Raw genomic sequence first — 19,222 nt, 5'->3', positions numbered from 1 at the left:
AGGAGCGCGAGAAGAGGGTATGGATGGTGGGGTCCTTGATGATGGAGGCTGCTTTCTCACGTCAGTACCCCTTGTAGATGTGCAAAATCATGGGGAGGACTTGCCCTGTGACGGACTGCACTCTACACTCCACTTTCTGTAGACTTTTCTCTGCTCTCTCTCCAGTTTAATGATGTCTTTCCTGCAACAGGGCAAAAACTGGACACAATAATCCAAGCATGGCCTCGGTAATATCCTATACAAGAGATGAGGTAAAACTGCGGTAACTTTTGCTACACCCGATAAAAGTATACAAGTTTGCTTTATTTTTGTCACATGCACTGAGGTGCAGTGAAGAAACTGTTTTGCGTAGATTATGTGAAGCATAGCTAGAGCAGATAGTCAAAATCTCCTTCCCATGGTGAGAGTAACAAAACAAACAATTTGAAGGGTTGATACCGATTTATCGGCTGTTTATTCATTTCCATAGACGTTGCCTGATGTGCGGAGTTCCTCCAGTATTTTACTGCATGTGTGTTGCTCTGGATTTCCAACATCTGCAGAAATTTTTGTGTTTACGGTTTTAAGGGGAGAGGAAGGAGATTTAATTGAGATCTGAAGGGGAAGATTTTCTTTTTGTTCTCAAGTATCTGGAACTTGCTGCCAGAGGAATCAGCTACAACTTTCACTTCAGCCTTATAACATAACTGCTGACATAATTGAGACAATCCACTTTCCCACACTTTTAACAATCATTAATTTCTTGCAGAAATTCTGGTAAGCAGTTTGGTCTTCTTCCAGAAGGCATAATCACCATCATGTTCAAAACTTCTCAAGAGTCTGAAGGGGGATAATAAGGGGAAATGGTTCCAATTGCTTGTAGAACTCGGGTGGACAGAGCCCAGGAAACAGAGGAACCAGTGGGGAGACGGGTAGAAATTATTTTGTGCAGCAAGCTTTTATTTTGCTCTGTGGGATATTGGCACCATAGGGAAAGCCAGAATTTAACTGCCCCCAGACTGTGACTTTCTAAAAGTTCAAAGTAAATTTTATTATCAAAATACATTTATGTCACTATATACAACTTTGAGATTCATTTTCTTGTGGGCATTCTCAATACATCTACAGAATAATAACCATAATGAAAGACCGCCCAACTTGAGCATTCAACCAGAGTGCAGAAGACAATAAACCGTGCAAATACACAAGGAAAAAATAATAAATAAATAAATAAACAAACAAACAAATAAATAAATAAGGTATAAATATTGAGAACATGACGTGTAGAGTCCTTGGAAGCGGGTCCATTGGTTGTGGGAACATTACAATGATGGGGCAAGTGAAGTTGAGTGAAATTATCCCCTTTGGTTCAACAGCCTGATGGTTGAGGGGTAGTATCTGTTCCTGAACCTGGTGGTGTGAGTCCTGAGGCTCCTGTACCTTCTTCCTGATGACAGCAGCGAGAAGAGAGCCTGACCTGTGTGGTGGGGGTCCCTGATGATGGATGCTGCTTTCCCGTGTCAGTGTTTCATGTAGATGTGCTCAACGGTGGGGAGGGTTTTACCTGCGATGGACTAGGCATATGCACTACTATCTCTACATTCCAAAGGGCATTTGAAAGTCATATAACATAGAAAAGTATGGTACAAGAAAAGGCCATTCGGTCCACAATGTCTCGACTGAGCATGATGTCAAATGGAGCTAATCCTTTCGCCCGCACATGATCCATATCCCTTCATGGTCATGTGCCCGTCGATCACCACCACCCACTGCTCTCTGGGTAAGAAAACTTCTCAACCTTGCCAAATTCTTGTGGAAAAATTATCCCTCTTAATTTAAACAGAAGAAATAAAGCAGGATTCCATTCAGCCCATCAGACCCAGTTCACCATCTCATAGAACCTAGAATACTACTGCACAGTACAGGGCCTTCAGCCCACCAATATTGTGCTCACCTTTTGACCTACATGGAGATCGATCTAACTATTCCCTCCTACATAGCCCTCAATTTTCCTATCGTTCATGTGCCCGCCTAAGAATATCCCTAATGTAGCTGCCTCTACCACTGACCATGGCTCCCCCCACTCTCTCTGTAAGAAATCACTTTCACCATGCCACATTTTTAATGGAAAAAGTATGACAACAGTCAGATTTGTAAAGTTTATTGAAAGCACGCAGAGGAGTTCCTCATCCCGAAAGCTTCTCAACATGTTGCAACAGTCAAAGGTTCTTGTACGCAATCCTCTTGAGGGCAATGCTCAGGGTTAAACACAAACATGAACAATTTTTTGGGTTTTGGCAGCAGCTGCAAATTACAGTAAAACTGAGCACAGACTCAGCTCTTTCTCTTGTCAGGCCCTCTTCTCGATGCTGCCATTAGGCAGGAGGTACAGGAGCCTGAAGACCCACACCACAAGATCTAACAATAGCTTCTTCCCCACTGCCGCCAGGTTCTTGAACCAACATCAAAAACCCTTACGCTATGTTGGACTATGTTTTTTTCTCTCTCTCAATCCAGTACTAGAGTCATTATGACTCTTATCGAGGCACCACAGAAAGCGCTCTGTCTTTCTGGATACGTAACAGCTTGGTATGGCAACTTCTCTGCACATGAACAAACAAGACTGTAGAGAGTATGAGCACTACTCAACTCATGACAGGAGCTATCCTCCTCTCCGTGAACTTTGTCTACTCTTGTCACAGCCTCAATAAGCAGCCAGCAAAGTTAAAGACCCCACCTACCAGACATTCTCTCTTCTCCTCTCACTCATCGGGCACGAAAACCAATTTCCCCCGGGATCAATAAAGTATGACTATGACTATGACTATGACCTCTAACCATTGAGCACATCCACACGAAATGGTGTCACAGGAAAGCAGCATCCATCATCGCAGACCCCGCCACTCACGCCAAGCAGTGTGCAGTTTTGGTCACCTACCTACAGGAACGATGTAAATAAGATTGAAAGAGTCCAGAGAAAATTTACAAGGATGTTGTCAGGTCTGGAGGACCTGAGTTATAGGGAACGGTTAAATAGGTTAGGACCTTATTCATAGAACATAGAACATAGAATAGTACAGCACAATACAGGCCCTTCAGCCCACAATGTTGTGCTGACCCTCAAACCCTGCCTCCCATATAAGCCCCCACCTTAAATTCTTCCATATACCTGTCTAGTAGTCTCTTAAACTTCATTAGAGTATCTGCCTCCACCACTGACTCAGGCAGTGTATTCCACGCACCAACGGCTCCCTGAGTAAAAAACCTTCCTCTAATATCCCCCTTGAACTTCCCACCCCTTACCTTAAAGCCATGTCCTCTTGTATTGAGCAGTGGTGCCCTGGGGAAGAGGCGCTGGCTATCCACTCTATCTATTCCTCTTATTATCTTGTACACCTCTGTCATGTCTCCTCTCATCCTCCTTCTCTCCAAAGAGTAAAGCCCTAGCTCCCTTAATCTCTGATCATAATGCATACTCTCTAAACCAGGCAGCATCCTGGTAAATCTCCTCTGTACCCTTTCCAATGCTTCCACATCCTTCCTATAGTGAGGCGACCAGAACTGGACACAGTACTCCAAGTGTGGCCTAACCAGAGTTTTATAGAGCTGCATCATTATCTCGCGACTCTTAAATCCTATCCCTCAATTTATGAATGCTAACACCTCATAAGCTTTCTTAACTACCCTATCCACCTGTGAGGCAACTTTCAGGGATCTGTGGACATGTACCCCCAGATCCCTCTGCTTCTCCACACTACCAAGTATCCTGCCATTTACTTTGTACTCTGCCTTGGAGTTTGTCCTTCCAAAGTGTACCACCTCACACTTCTCTGGGTTGAACTCCATCTGCCACTTCTCAGCCCACTTCTGCATCCTATCAATGTCTCTCTGCAATTCCTTGGGATGTAGAAGATTGAGAGGAGATTTGATAGAGGTATACAAAATAATGAGGGCTATAGATAGGGTAAATGCAAGCAGGCTTTTTTCCCACTGAGGTTGGGTGAGACTACAACTAGAGGTCATGGGTTAAGGGTAAAAGGTGAAAGGTTTAAGGGGTCACGAGTAGTTGAAACGGGCTGCCATCGCAAACGGTGCATGCAAGCTCATTTTTAACGTTTAAGAGGAGTTTGGACGGCAGGGGTATGGAGGGCTCTGGTCCCAGTGCAGGTCAATGGGAGCAGGCAGTTTAAATGGTTCGGCATGGACTAGATGGGCTGAAGGGCCTGTTTCTGTGCTGTACTTTTCTATGACTCTATGAATCTACCTTAAATTATACATTACAATAAGAAATATATAAAAAAAACTAAGCACGGCAAAAAGAAAGAGAAAAAGCTGTGGTCCATTCAGAAATCAGATGGTGGAGAGGAAGCTTTTCATTATATCTTGGTACATTTGACAATAATAATTCAAAATCCAAAACCAATGTTTACCTGTTTGTTTTGCATATGTGTAAGTTATGTGTTAAATTTTAAGGTCATGTAAAGTAAAGTAAATTTATCTAAGAATATATATGTCACCATATTCTACCCTGAGATTCATTTTCTTGCAGGCATTCACAATAAATAAAAAGAAACACAATAGAATCAATGAAAGACCATACACATGACAGGAAAACAACCAGTATGCAAGAGGCAACAAACCGTGCAAATACAAAAAGAGAAAAAAAAAACAAAATAATAATAATGATAATAAATTTAAAAAGCAATAATTTATTTATTTATTTATTATTATTTTCCCTCTTCTTCTATATTACATATTACATTGACTTGCTGCCGTTAAGTTAACAAATTTCACGACACATGCCGGTGATAGTAAACCTGATTCTGATTCTGATTCTGAAAGGCTGAGAACTTGAGATGAAGAGTCCTTGAAAGTGAGTCCTTTGGTTGTGGCAATGGGGTGAGCGAAGTTATCCCCTTTGGTTCAAGAGCCTGATGGTTGAGGGTTAATAACTGTTCCTGAACCTGGCGGTGAGGGCCCCAAGGCTCCTGTACCTCCTTCCTGATGATTCAAATGTGAAGAGAGCATGGCCTGGATGATGGGGTTCCTTGATGATAGATGCTGCTTTCCTGTGATAACGCTGCACGTAGATGTGCTCAGTGGTGGGGAGGGCTTTACCTGTAACGGTCTGAGCTGTACCCACTACTTTTTGATCAAGGAGTTAACTCATATTTGTCATAATTTTGTAAAGTATTATGCTATTAAAAACTAAAATTCCTGGCATGTATCATATACCCTGTTTATGTATGCTGATAATAATAATAAACTTGAACTTGGTCACATTGTGCTTTATGGAAGCAAACTGTACACCCATTGGTCATGTTGCTGTTTATGGAAGCAAACTGTACACCCATTGGTCATGTTGCTGTTAATGGAAGCAAACTGTACACCCATTGGTCACATTGTGCTTTATGGAAGCAAACTGTACACCCATTGGTCATGTTGCTGTTTATGGAAGCAAACTGTACACCCATTGGTCATGTTGCTGTTTATGGAAGCAAACTGTACACCCATTGGTCATGTTGCTGTTTATGGAAGCAAACTGTAAAACCATTGGTCAGTTAGCTGTTTATGGAAGCTTGCTGTACACCCATTGGTCACATTGCTCTTGATGGAAGCAAACTGTACACCCATTGACAGTTGCCAATATCACACGGACTTACATATCCAAAGTTTCCATTAGGAATGACACACGCAGAGATGGTCCACGAGAAATATGGGACCTTTTTAAGCTTTAGTCAGAGCAACACTGGCGTGTGGCTCCTTCACTTCAGACCAGCCGTTGTCTGACTGCAGCTGGATCTCCTCCACCAGGCTCCCCACGGCTACAAGTGATGGATAACAATGTGCCAAGGATCAGGGAAACACCTTACTTACGCAAGTCCTTCAAGCCCTGAATTCTACTTATTTTTATTTCAGATCAGTGAGATAATTTGCTGACTTCGGGTGCAATTATCTTCATCCTCATATGCCGGTTTGCACTGTGCTGAAGTCAGGAAAGCCCATGGACAAAAAGTGCTAGGAAAGAAGAAATTATGCTGAAATCAGGAAAGTGCCAGTAAGGTGCACTCTGGCTTTGCTTTGAAAGTTAAGGCTCCTGGGGCTGAAGCCATAAAGAGCAGCAGCACTGGATCATTTATTTTCACAAGAAGAAAAACTGAGTAATAGCTCTTAGGCAGATTCAGGAATCCTGGGTCATAGATACAGAGATTGAACATAAAACAGTGCAGTACAAGGACGGGCCATTCAGCCCACAATTTTGTGCTGAACCAATTAAATTAGTAATCAAATGCCAACTAAATGAATCCCCTTTGCCTAAACAAAGTCCATATCCTGCCATTTCCCTCACATTCATGTGTCTATCTAAATGTTGCTTAAAAGCCTCTAATGCAGTGGTCCTCAACCTCCGGGCCACGAAGCATGCAGTGATACAGCTGTAGCCGAAACGCACCCAGCACGTCTTTAAGAAAAAAGCCGAAATAAACAAGCTAATTAATTAGGTGCCGCCCGGCGGGTAACTGTCAGCCCAGATCAGAGGCGATGCAGTCGGCAATCGCTTCTGATCTGGGCCGATATTTACGCGCCGAGTGGCACCTAATTAATTAGCTCGTTTATTTCGGCTTTTTTCTTAAAGATGTGCTGGGTGCGTTCCGGCTACAGTTGCATCACTGCATTCTTTACGGCCCTGTATCAGTCCAGGGCCTGGAGGTTGGGAACAACTGCTCTAATATATCTGCCTCTATCGACACCCCAGGCAGCGCATTTCAGGCACCTGCCACTCACTGTAAAAAAACTTGCCCCTCACATCTCCTTTGACGACCCCTCTCACCTTAAGTGCATTCCCTTAATGACATTACATCATCATCATTGTCATTATGTGCCATGTTGTATGACATCATCATTATGGGACATGTTGTATGACATCATCATTATGTGTTGCGTCATATGCCATGGGCAATCATGATCTTTCCATGACCATGATTGTTCTTGGCAAATTTTTCCACAGAAGTGGTTTGCCATTGTCTTTTTCTGGGCAGTGTCTTTACAAGATGGGTGACTCCAGCCATTATCAATACTCTTCAGAGATTGTTTGTCTGGTGTCCATGGTAGTATAACCAGGACTGATGATATGCACCAGCTGTTCATATATCCCCCACCTGCTCCCATGGCTTCACATGACCCTGATCGGGGGGCTAAGCAGGTGCTACACCTTGCCCAAGAGTGACCTGCAGGCTAGTGGAGGGAAGGAGTGCCTTACACCTCCTTTGGTAGAGACGTATCTCCACCCCACCACCCTACAGACATTTATACCCTAAGAAGCCCTAGGAAAAAAGATACTGTCTGTCTACTCTATCTATACTTCTCATAAACTTATAAACCTTTATCAAATCTCTTTTCAGCCCCTGATGCTCCAGAGAGAATAACCCGAGTTTGTTCAATGTCTCATTATAGCACACACACCCTTACAGAGATAGCATCCTGGTAAACCTCTTCTGCACCCTCTCCAGGCCTGCAGCTCTAAGCACCTCGAACAGCTACTTAGTGAGGAGACCCCCTCCACCTTTAACTTTGCCCGAGAATGCTGTATAGTCCATCTGAGGAATTGAGAAGCCCTCAGGCCTTCGTGGCACAGTCAAGTGAAGCAGTTGTAAGCCACGTTTTGGTGAAACAGGGCACATAGCAGTACTTGTGACGTGAGGGTTTCCTCTGAGTGCTCCAATTTCCTCCCACATCCTAGACATTCATGTTGGTAGGTCAACTGGACACTGTGCTTTGAATTGCCCCTAGGATGTAGGCAAGTGGTAGAATCTACGGGTAGTTATGAGAATCCGGGGAGAATAAAGTGTAGGATTGATGTAGGATTGGTGGTTGATGGCTAGCCCAGACTCAGTGGGCAGAATGGTCCTTTTCTGGGTTTTGCTTCTTTATTACCCTATGAAAAAGAACCTTGGCAATTCACACTTTGGTAAATCAGAGAAAGTAGTCACAGTTCAATCACGTAAACACGAGGAATTCTGCAGATGCTGGAAATTCAAGCAACACACATCAAAGTTGCTGGTGAATGCAGTAGGCCAGTCCACATCCCATTCCCGTTCTGATATGTCTATCCAGGGCCTCCCCTACTGTAAAGATGAAGCCACACTCAGGTTGGAGGAACAACACTTTATATTCCGTCTGGGTAGCCTCCAACCTGATGGCATGAACATTGACTTCTCTAACTTCTGTTAATGCCCCACCTCCCCCTCGTACCCCATCCGTCATTTATTTATATACACACATTCTTTCTCTCACTCTCCTTTTTCTCCCTCTGTCCCTCTCACCCCTTGCCCATCCTCTGGGTTCCCCCCCCCCACCTTTTCCTTCTCCCTGGGCCTCCTGTCCCATGATCCTCTCATATCCCTTTTGCCAATCACCTGTCCAGCTCTTGGCTCCATCCCTCCCCCTCCTGTCTTCTCCTGTCATTTTGGATCTCCCCCTCCCTCTCCCACTTTCAAATCTCTTACTAGCTCTTCCTTCAGTTAGTCCTGACGAAGGGTCTTGGCCCGAAACGTCGACTGTACCTCTTCCTAGAGATGCTGCCTGGCCTGCTGCGTTCACCAGCAATTTTGATGATAGTTCAATCATGTTACTTTAAGAATCCTGTCCCAATCGTGTCAGTAGTCAACTCCATCATGGGCACTGGCATCCCCACTGTCAAGAACATCTTTAAATGGTGCTGCCCCAGAAAGGTAGCAAGGATCCTCATCATTTGGAACATGCCCTCTTCTCGTTACTACCATCATGGAGGAGGCACAGGGGCCTGAAGGCTCTCACTCACCATTTTAGGAGCAGCAAATTTCTGAACAGTCCGTGAAACCCATAAATATTACCTCAGTAGTTTGCTCTCTTTTTGCACGCTCAATGTTTTAGGGGCAGCTTCCTGCCCTCCACCATCAAATTTCTGAACGGTCCATGAACACAACCTCACAACTTTGCTCTCTGAGTTTGCGAGTTATAGTAAACTTTATGCTTTGCACTGTACTGTTGTTGTAAAATTTCTCGATGGTAGCAGAGCAGTTACAGCTCAGGGTGTTCCAGAGCTTGGAGTTCAATTTTTCAACTAAGGAGTCTCTGTACGTGTTCCCAGTGGAACGTGTGCGTTTCCCCCGGGTTCTCTGGTTTCCTCCCGTAGTCCAAAGGCGTACGAGGTATGTTAATTGGTCATTGTATATTGTCCTGTGATTAGGTTAGGGTCAAATCGGGTCTGCTGGGGCAGCATGGCTCAAAGGGGCAGAATAGCCTATTCTGCACTGTAATGCTAAATAAATAAATCAATCTGATTCTGGGTATACATTCTTATCTCTGTACCTAATTATGTCTCTATGCTTGAGAACTTTTTATGTCTTTATAAACCCTGTGATCAAAAGACCAGCTTGAGTTATCTACAACCATGTCATCTCTTCGAGTGTCAGAACCAAAAAGATGAAAAGGACAGAAATCTGTAAGCTGTTGCTGGAGGGTTTAGCAACTTTAGGATTTGCATAAGAGATAAAAAAAAATAATGGCTTGCAATAGACAGGTGAGATAAACTGCCTTTGATAATTTAATTCTCAAAATATATCCTTGTCATAAGGAACCCTTCCAGTAGATCGTGAGTTTGGTTGTGACAACCAGATAATATTTTTGTGGATGAGAGCCTTTGGATTTGTTACCGTAACCATAGCAATACAAGTTCAAAGAGAATTTAAGGAAAGGAATTTTTGCATCATTTCTTATCATGTAAAGCAAATATTCAAGTGAAATCTCGATCCCACTGCCATGGCAAAGGTTTAGATAGCAGATCATTTAATTTGATTTTCCCACAGGATGCTGCAGTTGTAAAAGACATTGGTGAAGTCAAGCTTGGAATATGGTATTCAATTCTACAGATGTACCGTGGACAGCATTCTAACTGGCTGCATCACCGTCTGGCTTTGGGGGAAGGGTCTACTACGCAGGATCGAAATAAGCTGCAAAGAGTTGTAACTTTAGTCAGCTGCATCATGAGCACGAGCCTCCGTAGTAGCCGGGACATCTTCAAGGAGCGATGCCTCAAAAAGGCTGCGTCCATCATTAAGGACCCCCACCACCTGGGACATGCCCTGTTCTCACTGCTACCATCAGGGAGGAGGTACATAAGCCTGAAGCTACACACTCAACGATTCAGGAACAGCTTCTTCCCATCTGCCATCCGATTCCTAAACAGACATTGAACCCAGGAACACAACCTCACTACTTTTCCATTTCTACTTTTGCACTATTTATTTAATTTAACCATTATGTATATACCTACTATAATTTGTGTTTTTTTTTCTATATTATGTATTGCATGGTACTGTTGCAGCAAAGACAACAAATTTCATTACATTAATAAATGATTCTGATTCTGATTTCTGCTCACCCCCGTTATAGAAAAGACATTATTTAACCACAAAGGGCATAAAAAAAGACTTACAATGTTGGTACCTGGAGTCGAGGGACTGAATTCATCATTTCACTCAGCACAACTCTGAACTGACTCCACAACCTACAGACTCACTTTCAAGGACTCTACAACTCATGTTCTCAGTACTATTTACTTATTTTACTTATAGACCTTCTGTCTTCTTTTGCACATTGCTTGTTCATCAGTTCTATACTTTGTCATAGATTCAATCGTATTTCTTTATTTTCCCTGCAATTGCCTGCAAGACAAAGGAATCCCAGGGCAGTATTTGGCAGCAGATACTGTACAGCATTTACTTTCACTGAGTTATAGCGAGAAGTTAGACATGCTGGGACCCTTTTCGTTGGAGTTTAGGCAAATCTTATCAAGATGTATAAATTCATGAGGGGCATTATATAGAAATATAGAAAACTACAGCACATTACAGGCCCTTTGGCCCACAACACTGTGCCGACTATGTAACCTACTGTATAACCTTTTCCCCAGGATTGTGGAGTCAAGAACTAGAGGGCATGGGTTTTAGGGTGAGAGGGGAGAGACTTCTGAGGGACAAATTATTTAACCAGAGAGAGGTCAGTAGAATCAAAATCAGATTTAATATCATCAGCATATATCATGACAACCTCCAGATAGATCAGGATATGACTAATGGAGTTCCCCAGGATTGGTTCTTAGTCCTTAGTCATCACTATTTACATTAATGACCTGAAGGAGGAATAAAATTTCAGATTCCCAAGTTTACCGATGATACAAAAGTATGAAGACAGGCAGGTTCTGATGAGGACATGGTGATTCTGCAAAGGGAAATGGACAAATCAAGTGATTGGGTGAAAACCTGGGAAAGGGAGTTGAATGTGGGGACGTTCAAGGTCTTGCATTTCAGTAAGAAGAATGAAATTGTGGAGTTTTATCCAAATGAGAGGTTGAATTTGAATGAATCTTAAGGGGTATCTAACCGTTCAATCAAAAAGAGATATACGAGATCCAACTTGCTAAGAAGCATGTTAGCCTTTATTATAGAGGGCCTGGAGTTTAAAAATAGGGAGGTTTTGTTTCAGTTGTATGCTTAACCCTCAATCATTAACTCCTGCATTCCTGGGATCGTTCTCGTGAACCTTCTCTGGACCCTCTCCAATGCCAGTACATCTTTTCTTAGATAAGGGGTCTAAAACTGCTCACAATACTCCAAGTGACAAGTGCCTTATAAAGCCTCTGCATCACATCCTTGCTTTTACATCCTAGCCCTCTCAAAATAAATGATGACATCGTGTTTGCTTTCCTTACCACCAACTCAAACTACACAAGTAATCCCAAGTCCCTGGGCTCCTCTTATTTTTGAATTTTCTGCCCATTTAGAAAATAGTCTACTCCTTTATTCCTTCTACCAAGGTTCATGACCAGACATTTCCCTACTCTTTATTCCATCTATCACTTCTTTGCCCACTCTCCTTCTGCAGACTCCCTGCTTCCTCAACGCGACCTGCCGCTCCCCCTAATTTTGTATCATCTGAAAACTTGGCCACAATGCCATTAATTGCGCCATCCACAGTGCTGACATATCATGTGAAAAGTAGTGGTCCCAAGACCACACCCTGCGGAACACCACAGGTTACCAGCAGCCAACCAGAATATGTCCCATTGTTCCCTCTCTTTGCCATTCAGTCATGGACCCTTATCTTATTACGTAGCCTCATGTGTGGCACTTTGTCAAAGGTCTTCTGAAAATCTAAGTACAAGACATCCACTGACTCTCCTTTGTCTATCCTGCCCATTATTTCCTCAAAGAATTCTAACAGAAAAAGGATCTAGTGCTTTCCCGGCATATATGACTAATAAACTTCTCAGGCTTCCAGCCGGGTATAGATATTAATTTTAAAAAACGTTTCAATGTCAAACTCTGCCATCTTCATCAGGGATGACGCCTGGGCATGCCCAGTTCCCCAGGACTAGACATACCTAGCCATTGTCCCTGATGAAGATATCAGTGTTTGTCATCAAAATGTCGGTTAAAATTGATACCTGTACAATTCTAACAGATTTTTCATGCAAGGTTTCCACTAAGGAAAGCATGTTGACTATGGCCTACTTTATCATCTGTCTCCAAGTACCCCGAACCTTGTTCTTAATAATAGACTCCAAAACTGAGGTATGAAGATATTTCTTTTAGAGTCATAGAAAACTACAACACTGAAACAGGCGCATTCAGTCTCTGCCGACCCAGTTAAATTGCCTTCTCCCATTGACCTGTCTCATAACCCTCCATACCTCTCCCATCCACGTACCTGCCCAATCTTCTCTTGAATGTTGAAAGTAAGATTGCATCCACTACTTGTGCTGGCAGCTCGTTCCATCCCTTCATTACTCTCGGAGTGAAGAAGTTCCCCTTCACGTTCCCCTGAATCCTTTCAACCTTTTCTCAAGACTGTAGTAAACCCGTGGAAATCTCTGTCCCCAAGGATGGTGGTGTGCAGACCATCAGATTCTTTGAGCTGAGGATAGAGACATATTTGAAAGAGTGTGGGTTATGGGAGTTGTGGGCATACTATACTGGTGCCTAACATAATCCTCACTGATTATGATTTCAGAATCAGAATCAAGTTTAATATCACTGGCATATGTCGTGAAATTTGTTAACTTTACAGCAGCTGTACAATGCAATACATGATAATGTAGAAAAAAAACTGTGAATTACAGTAAATATATATATAATAGTTAAATTAAATAAGTAGTGCAAAGATATAGAAATAAAAAGTAGTGAGGTAGTGTTCATGGGTTCAATGTCCATTCAGAAATCAGATGGCAGAGGGGAAGAAGCTGTTCCTGAATCGTTGAGTGTGTGCCTTCAGGCTCCTGTACCTCCTTCCTGATGGTAGCAATGAGAAGAGGGCATGTTCTGGGTGATGGGGGTCCTTAATGATGGACGCCGCCTTTCTGAGGCATCGCTCCTTGAAGGTGTCCTGGATACTATGGAGGCTGGACCCTATGATGGAGCTGAATAAGTTTACAACCCTCTGCAGCTTACTTCCACCCTGTGCAGTAGCCAAACCACCCCCCCCCATACAAATGATGCAAATGATGCATTTTGCTGTATGTTTTGTTATATATGTGACAAATGAAGTTAAACTATATTTAAAAAGTACCTGGCGCAGAAGAGGAGTTGTGGCCAGTTTAGATCAGCCATGATTATACAGAAAGGTGGGGCAGCTTGAGTGGCCCTATTCCTGCTCCTGTTTTCTTGTGTTTTTGTGTACGTCTGTGGAGTGAGGAACAGAGTTAACAGATCAGTGTCTTTATTGGAATTATTTCATCTGCTTGTGGAAGATCCAACTCAGAATATTACAGGGCTATCTCGATGAAGGGACTCGGACCAAAATGTTGGCTCTTTATTTCTCTCTGAAGATGCTGCCTGACCCGCTGAATTCCTCCAACATTTTGTGTGCGCTGTTCAGCATATTTGGGTGGCAGGGTGAAGATATGTCTCTATCAAAGGAGGTGTGAGGTGCTCCTTCCCTCCGCCAGCTTGCAGGTCACCCTAGGTCAAGGTGTAGCACCTGCTTAGCCCCTCGATCAGGGTCATGTGAAACCATATGAGCAGCCGGTTCACATCACAAGTCCTGATTATGTGACCACTGACATCAGGCAGACAATCTCTGAAGAGTATTGATAATGGCTGGGGTCACCTGTCTTGTAAAGACACTGCCCAGAAGAAGGCAATGGCAAACCACGTCTGGAGAAAGATTTGCGAAGAACAATCATGGTCAAAGACTGTGATTGCCCTTTTCATACGACATGGCACAGAAGGAGTGAAGAACAAACTCAGCACATAATGATTATCAGCACCCAATTGCCCATCATTGAGAACATCTACTATAAACGCTGCCTGGGCAGGGCGAAAAGCATTATCAAGGATGCATCTCCCACTAACCATGGACTTTTTACTCTCCTCCCATCCAGTAGGCACTACAGGAGCCTCCGCTCCCACACCAGCAGGCACAGGAAGAGCTTCTTCCCTGAGGTTGTGACCCTGCTGAACCTCACATCACAGCGCTAAGTAGTATTACACCCATATTGTACTGTCTCAGTACTTTTATATTTGTGTGCTGTAGCACTTACTTTTTATTCACAGTTATTTTGTAAATAACACTATTCTTTGCATTTCTGGTTAGATACTAACTGCATTTCATTGGCTTTGTGTCTGTATTCGACACAATGACAATAAAGTTGAAGCTAATCTAATCTAACATAACAGGCTGCCTTGAGCTTGCATGAGAACCATACTGGAAAGCTTTTGGAGTTGAAGATTTCATCAGATTTTTGAATGGCCCATGAACCTATGAACTCAACCTTAGTATTTTGCTCTCTTTTCATGCTACTTATTTATTTTCTTATTGTAAGTCAGAGATTTTTTTTATGTATTGCAGTGTACTGCTGTTGCCAAACAACAAATTAATGCTGGTGGGACTCAACATCTCAGGAAAGGAATAAAGAGTCGATGTTTTGGGCCAAGACCCATCTGTCAGTGATTCTGATTTTGAAGATTCAGACCCCTGGAGCTTCAGAGTTTTGGATGGGGTGCGTGTGTATGGGTGGGGGGTGGTGGTGGTAGAGCCATTAAGCTGAAACTTTTTAAATCAGTTTTTATAACGCTGTTTACGTTGAAAGTACAAGCTGGTGTTTATGTAGTTATGCACGATTTATTCTATGTAATTGGAATATATTGGGTGTATAGGGTGCCCAGGGAGGGGTAGCACCTCTGGTGAAAGGACTTGCCATGTCCATTCTGGGGAAGGCACTCAGCTCTCACCTGTGGCTCCAAGTGGCTGTTTGCATGTGACAACACCCATACCCCTGTACACCACTTCGACAGGGGGGCTAAACCAGGTGAGGGCAGCCGGTGGCCTCGTACCCCGATGAGATATTGACCAGCCTGTCCCAGCTTGTGACGTCAGATATGGTGGACTGTGCGGATGCGATCTACAGTGAGATCCAACGGCCAGGAAGGTAGTTCTGCAACGCTCTGTGGAGAGTGAAGGGCATGACAAGGCACAGAAGATGTCATGGTCTTCCAGTGCAACCAAGGAAGCTCCCAGATTGTGAAGCTTGCCCATATCACTGGACCCGGACTTCAAAGGTTGAGAGAGTGGAATTGCCCCAGTGCAGTGGCTTTTCCACTTAAACAATTCTTGCTCACAGGTCTCCTGTCATTGTCCGACACGATAGACAATCACCAGTCCATATTTATTGCTGGATATTGTTGTTCTTTGTTGCATGTTGTGTCAACACGCCATAGCAAATTTCTAATAAAATGTAAATGTATATGGCAAATAAAGTTGATCTTTGATCCTTAATCTTGAAGGAGGGATTGATGGGTCATTTGTTATTGCTTAAGGTATGCAGACTTCGGAGCAAGTGAAAGAGCAGAGTAGGAAGGTATTTTAGTTAATAGAGCCTTTACTGAAGTTGCTGAGTGGGAGAGTTAGAAACATCTTTACACAGACTGCAGCAGTTCAAGGAAGCCATTCACCTCCACCTTCTCCACAGCAATTAAGGGTGGCGAATAGATGCTGGTCTTGTCTCTTGTTCTTGCCTCTTCCTCCCACGCCTCCTGAATGAATAATCAAAAATAAAAGTTCGGATCTGCATTTGGTGGGAGTGGGAGCTATGTCCTGCAGAGCTGATGACAGCCTCACGCATTAAGCTGAGAAAAGCTGGGAGAGTTCAGGGATCACCTCAGCGTCATTGCTCGGTGGGAGGCCCTCTCACCTCTGACTCATTAGGTGGTGGGTTTAAGTCCCACACTGGAGAATTGAGCACAGAACTCTCGGCTATGCAGAATTGCTTTGATAGCGTAATACTGGTAAGAAGTCTAACCGAGGGATGTTAGGGTACATGGTCAGAAAGTGCACTTTAGGCGAAGAATTCTCCGAATCAAGTTTATCATCATTAACATAGTCATGAAATTTGTTGTTCTGCAGCAGCGGTGCAGTGTAAAAACATTACAAATTACTATAAATTACAAGATAAATAAGTAGTGGGGAGAAAAGGAAAAATAAGGCAGTTTTCATGAATTCATGGACCATTGGGAAATCTGCTGGCAGAGGGGAAGAAACTGTTCCTGAATCATTGTGTGTGTGTCTTCAAGGTCCTGTACCTCCTCCCTGACGGTAGTAATGACAAGAGGGCTTGACCTGAATGGTGAAGGTCCTCTTGAAGATGTCCTGGAGGCTGGGAGGATTGTGTCTGTGATTGAGATGACTGAGTCCTCAGCTGTCTCTGGTGTCTTGATGAGTATTTTTCCCTCATTCAATTATATTAACACTAATTTTCTGGCCATTTTTCTATTTCTGTTGATAGGAGCTTGCTGCCACGTTTCCTACAGTGACCAGGCTTGTAAAACTACTCTACGGAGCTTGAACACTTTGAGATGACGTGAAATGTCCTGTATACGCCAAAAAGTTTTCCCCTCTTACTTTTCTTCCAACCTCATCTTAGAATCAAAATCTGGTGGTTGGGAATGATAATGCTGGCCACGTTGAGACACAAGGTGGGGTATTTGGCATCAGTAGTTACAATAAGAATGAATCTTGCCGAGGCACATAATTGGGTGGGGGGAATGGTTTGGGATGATAGCATAATTCTATTACAGCGCCAGTGCCCTGGTCTCAGTTTCCATCGCTGTCTGCAAGGAGTTTGCGTGTTCTCCCCATAGGAATGTCCATGATATATGGGACAGAAGGTTAATTGGTCACATGGGTGCAATTGGTGGTGTGGTCTCCTTGGGCCGGAAGGGCCTGCTACAACTAGGGTTGCTAACTGTCCCGTACTAGCCGGGACGTCCTGTATACTGGGCTAAATTAGTTTGTCCCATACGGGACTGCCCTTGTCCCGTATTTCCCCCACTAAGGAAGAGCATTCCTATGAAACCATTCGTAAGCCGAAATGGCGTAAAGCGCAGAAGCAATTACCATTAATTTATGTGGGAAAAATTTTTGAGCGTTCCCAGACCCAAAAGTAACCTGCCAAATCATGCCAAATAACACATAAAACCTAAAATAACACTAAGATATAGTGAAAGCAGAATGGGGAAGATTAAGCCAAAACCCATTTGTAGAAAAAAATCGGCACGTACACGCATGCGCACGTCACGCATACGCACACAGGTTCCCACGCAAGGCTTCATGGTCATGGTAGTCTTTCTCGGGATAAACACGTGTCCCGTATTTGACTGCTACTTTTGTCCCTTATTTGGGAGTGAGAAAGTTGGCAACCCCAACTACAACACTGTATCTCTAAATGCAAATAAAATAAAAGTTGTTTCCACTTATGCATCCTCACACAACAACCTCCAGTTATTCATCACCGTGAAGAGCAAAAGGAAGCATTGATTTTAATTTTTCTTCTCAGAAGTTTCTTATAACAAAACACTGAGATCCCACACCACCAGGTTCAAGAGCAGTTCAAAGGTCAAAGTTCAAAGTAAATTTATTATCAAAGTATATTTATTTCTTTATCTAGAGGTATATATAGGCATCTGTTAGTCTCATGAGACCATGGATTTGCGCCTTGGAAGGTTTCCAGGGCACAGGCCTGGGCAAGGTTGTATGGAAGACCGGCAGTTGCCCATGCTGCAAGTCTCCCCTCTCCATGCCACTTATGTCGTCCAAGGGAAGGGCACTCCGGCTGATACAGCTTGGCACTGGTGTCGTCGCAGAGCAATGTGTGGTTAAGTGCCTTGCTCAAGGACACAACACGCTGCCTCAGCTGAGGCTCGAACTCAGGACCTTCAGATCGCTAGACCGACGCCTTAACCACTTGGCCATGCGCCAACACCTATCTAAAGGTACAGCTTGGAAAAGGCCCTTCCAGCCCACTGACCTGCACTACCCAACAACCCACCGATTTATCTCCTGCTTAATCACAGGATATTTTACAATGACCAATTCACCTACTACCCTGTACGTCTTTGGAATATGGGAGGAAACCAGAGCATCTGGGAGGAAAGCCATGAGCTTACGACAAGGATGTACACACTTCTTACAGTCAACACTGGAACTGAACTCTGAACTGCAATGCCCAAACGGTACGTGTGTCACACCAACTGCCATGCTACCATGGCACCCCCTGGGTAGTGTATGTCACCAAATACTACCCTGAGGTTCAACTTTTGTCGGCATTCACAGTAAATACAAAGAAATACAACGGAGTCAATGAAAACCTGCGGACAACGAGGACAGACAAGCGACCAGTGTGCAGTAGACAACAAGCTGTGTGAATACAAAATGAGAACAACACAATAAATAAGCAATAAATATTGAGAACAGCAGTTGTAGTGTCCTTGAAAGTACGTTCACTTGTGGAATCAACTTCAGTGACAGAGTAAATGAAGTTACCCCCCCCAGTTCAGGAGCCTGATGGTTGAGGGGCAATAACTGCTCCTGAACCTGGTGGTGGGTGTCCTGATGCTTCTGTATCTCCTTCCTGATGGCAGTAGGGAGAAGAGAGCACGTCCTGGGTGGTGGGAGTCCCTGATGTTGGATGCTGCTTTCCTGCGACTGCATTCCTTGTAGGTGTGCTCAGTTGAGGGAGGGTTTCTCCTGTGATGGACTGGGCTGTATCCACTACTTTTTGCAGGCTCTTCTGTTCTTGGGCATTGGTGTTTCTATACTGGGCCATGATACAGCCAGTCAGGATACTCTCCACTGTGCGTCTATAGAAGTTTCTTAAGGTTTTAAATGACATTCCAAATCTACTCAAACTTCTAAGAAAGTAGAGGTGCTG

General features: G+C 43.6%; 1 long non-coding RNA gene and 1 other non-coding gene across 2 annotated transcripts in view; both read right to left on the bottom strand.

Annotated features, from left to right (window-relative positions):
* The window catches only part of LOC134355397 (uncharacterized), a 93,398-nt gene continuing 74,176 nt past the window's right edge, over nucleotides 1–19,222 (bottom strand). Inside the window, exons 3-5 of the long non-coding RNA XR_010020059.1 lie at nucleotides 13,585–13,697; nucleotides 12,727–12,933; nucleotides 1–181 (exon numbers count right to left, since the gene is read on the bottom strand). This is a non-coding gene — a long non-coding RNA (uncharacterized LOC134355397). The remainder of the gene's footprint in view (nucleotides 182–12,726; nucleotides 12,934–13,584; nucleotides 13,698–19,222) is intronic.
* Nucleotides 18,198–18,266, bottom strand: trnaa-agc (transfer RNA alanine (anticodon AGC)). The gene has a single exon. It is a non-coding gene; the product is annotated as a tRNA-Ala (tRNA).

This window comes from Mobula hypostoma, chromosome 13 (assembly GCF_963921235.1).
Source record: "Mobula hypostoma chromosome 13, sMobHyp1.1, whole genome shotgun sequence".
Classification (NCBI taxonomy): Eukaryota; Metazoa; Chordata; class Chondrichthyes; order Myliobatiformes; family Myliobatidae; genus Mobula; species Mobula hypostoma.
Note: the sequence above shows the minus strand (reverse complement) of the source record. Positions and strands in the feature narration are given on the sequence as shown.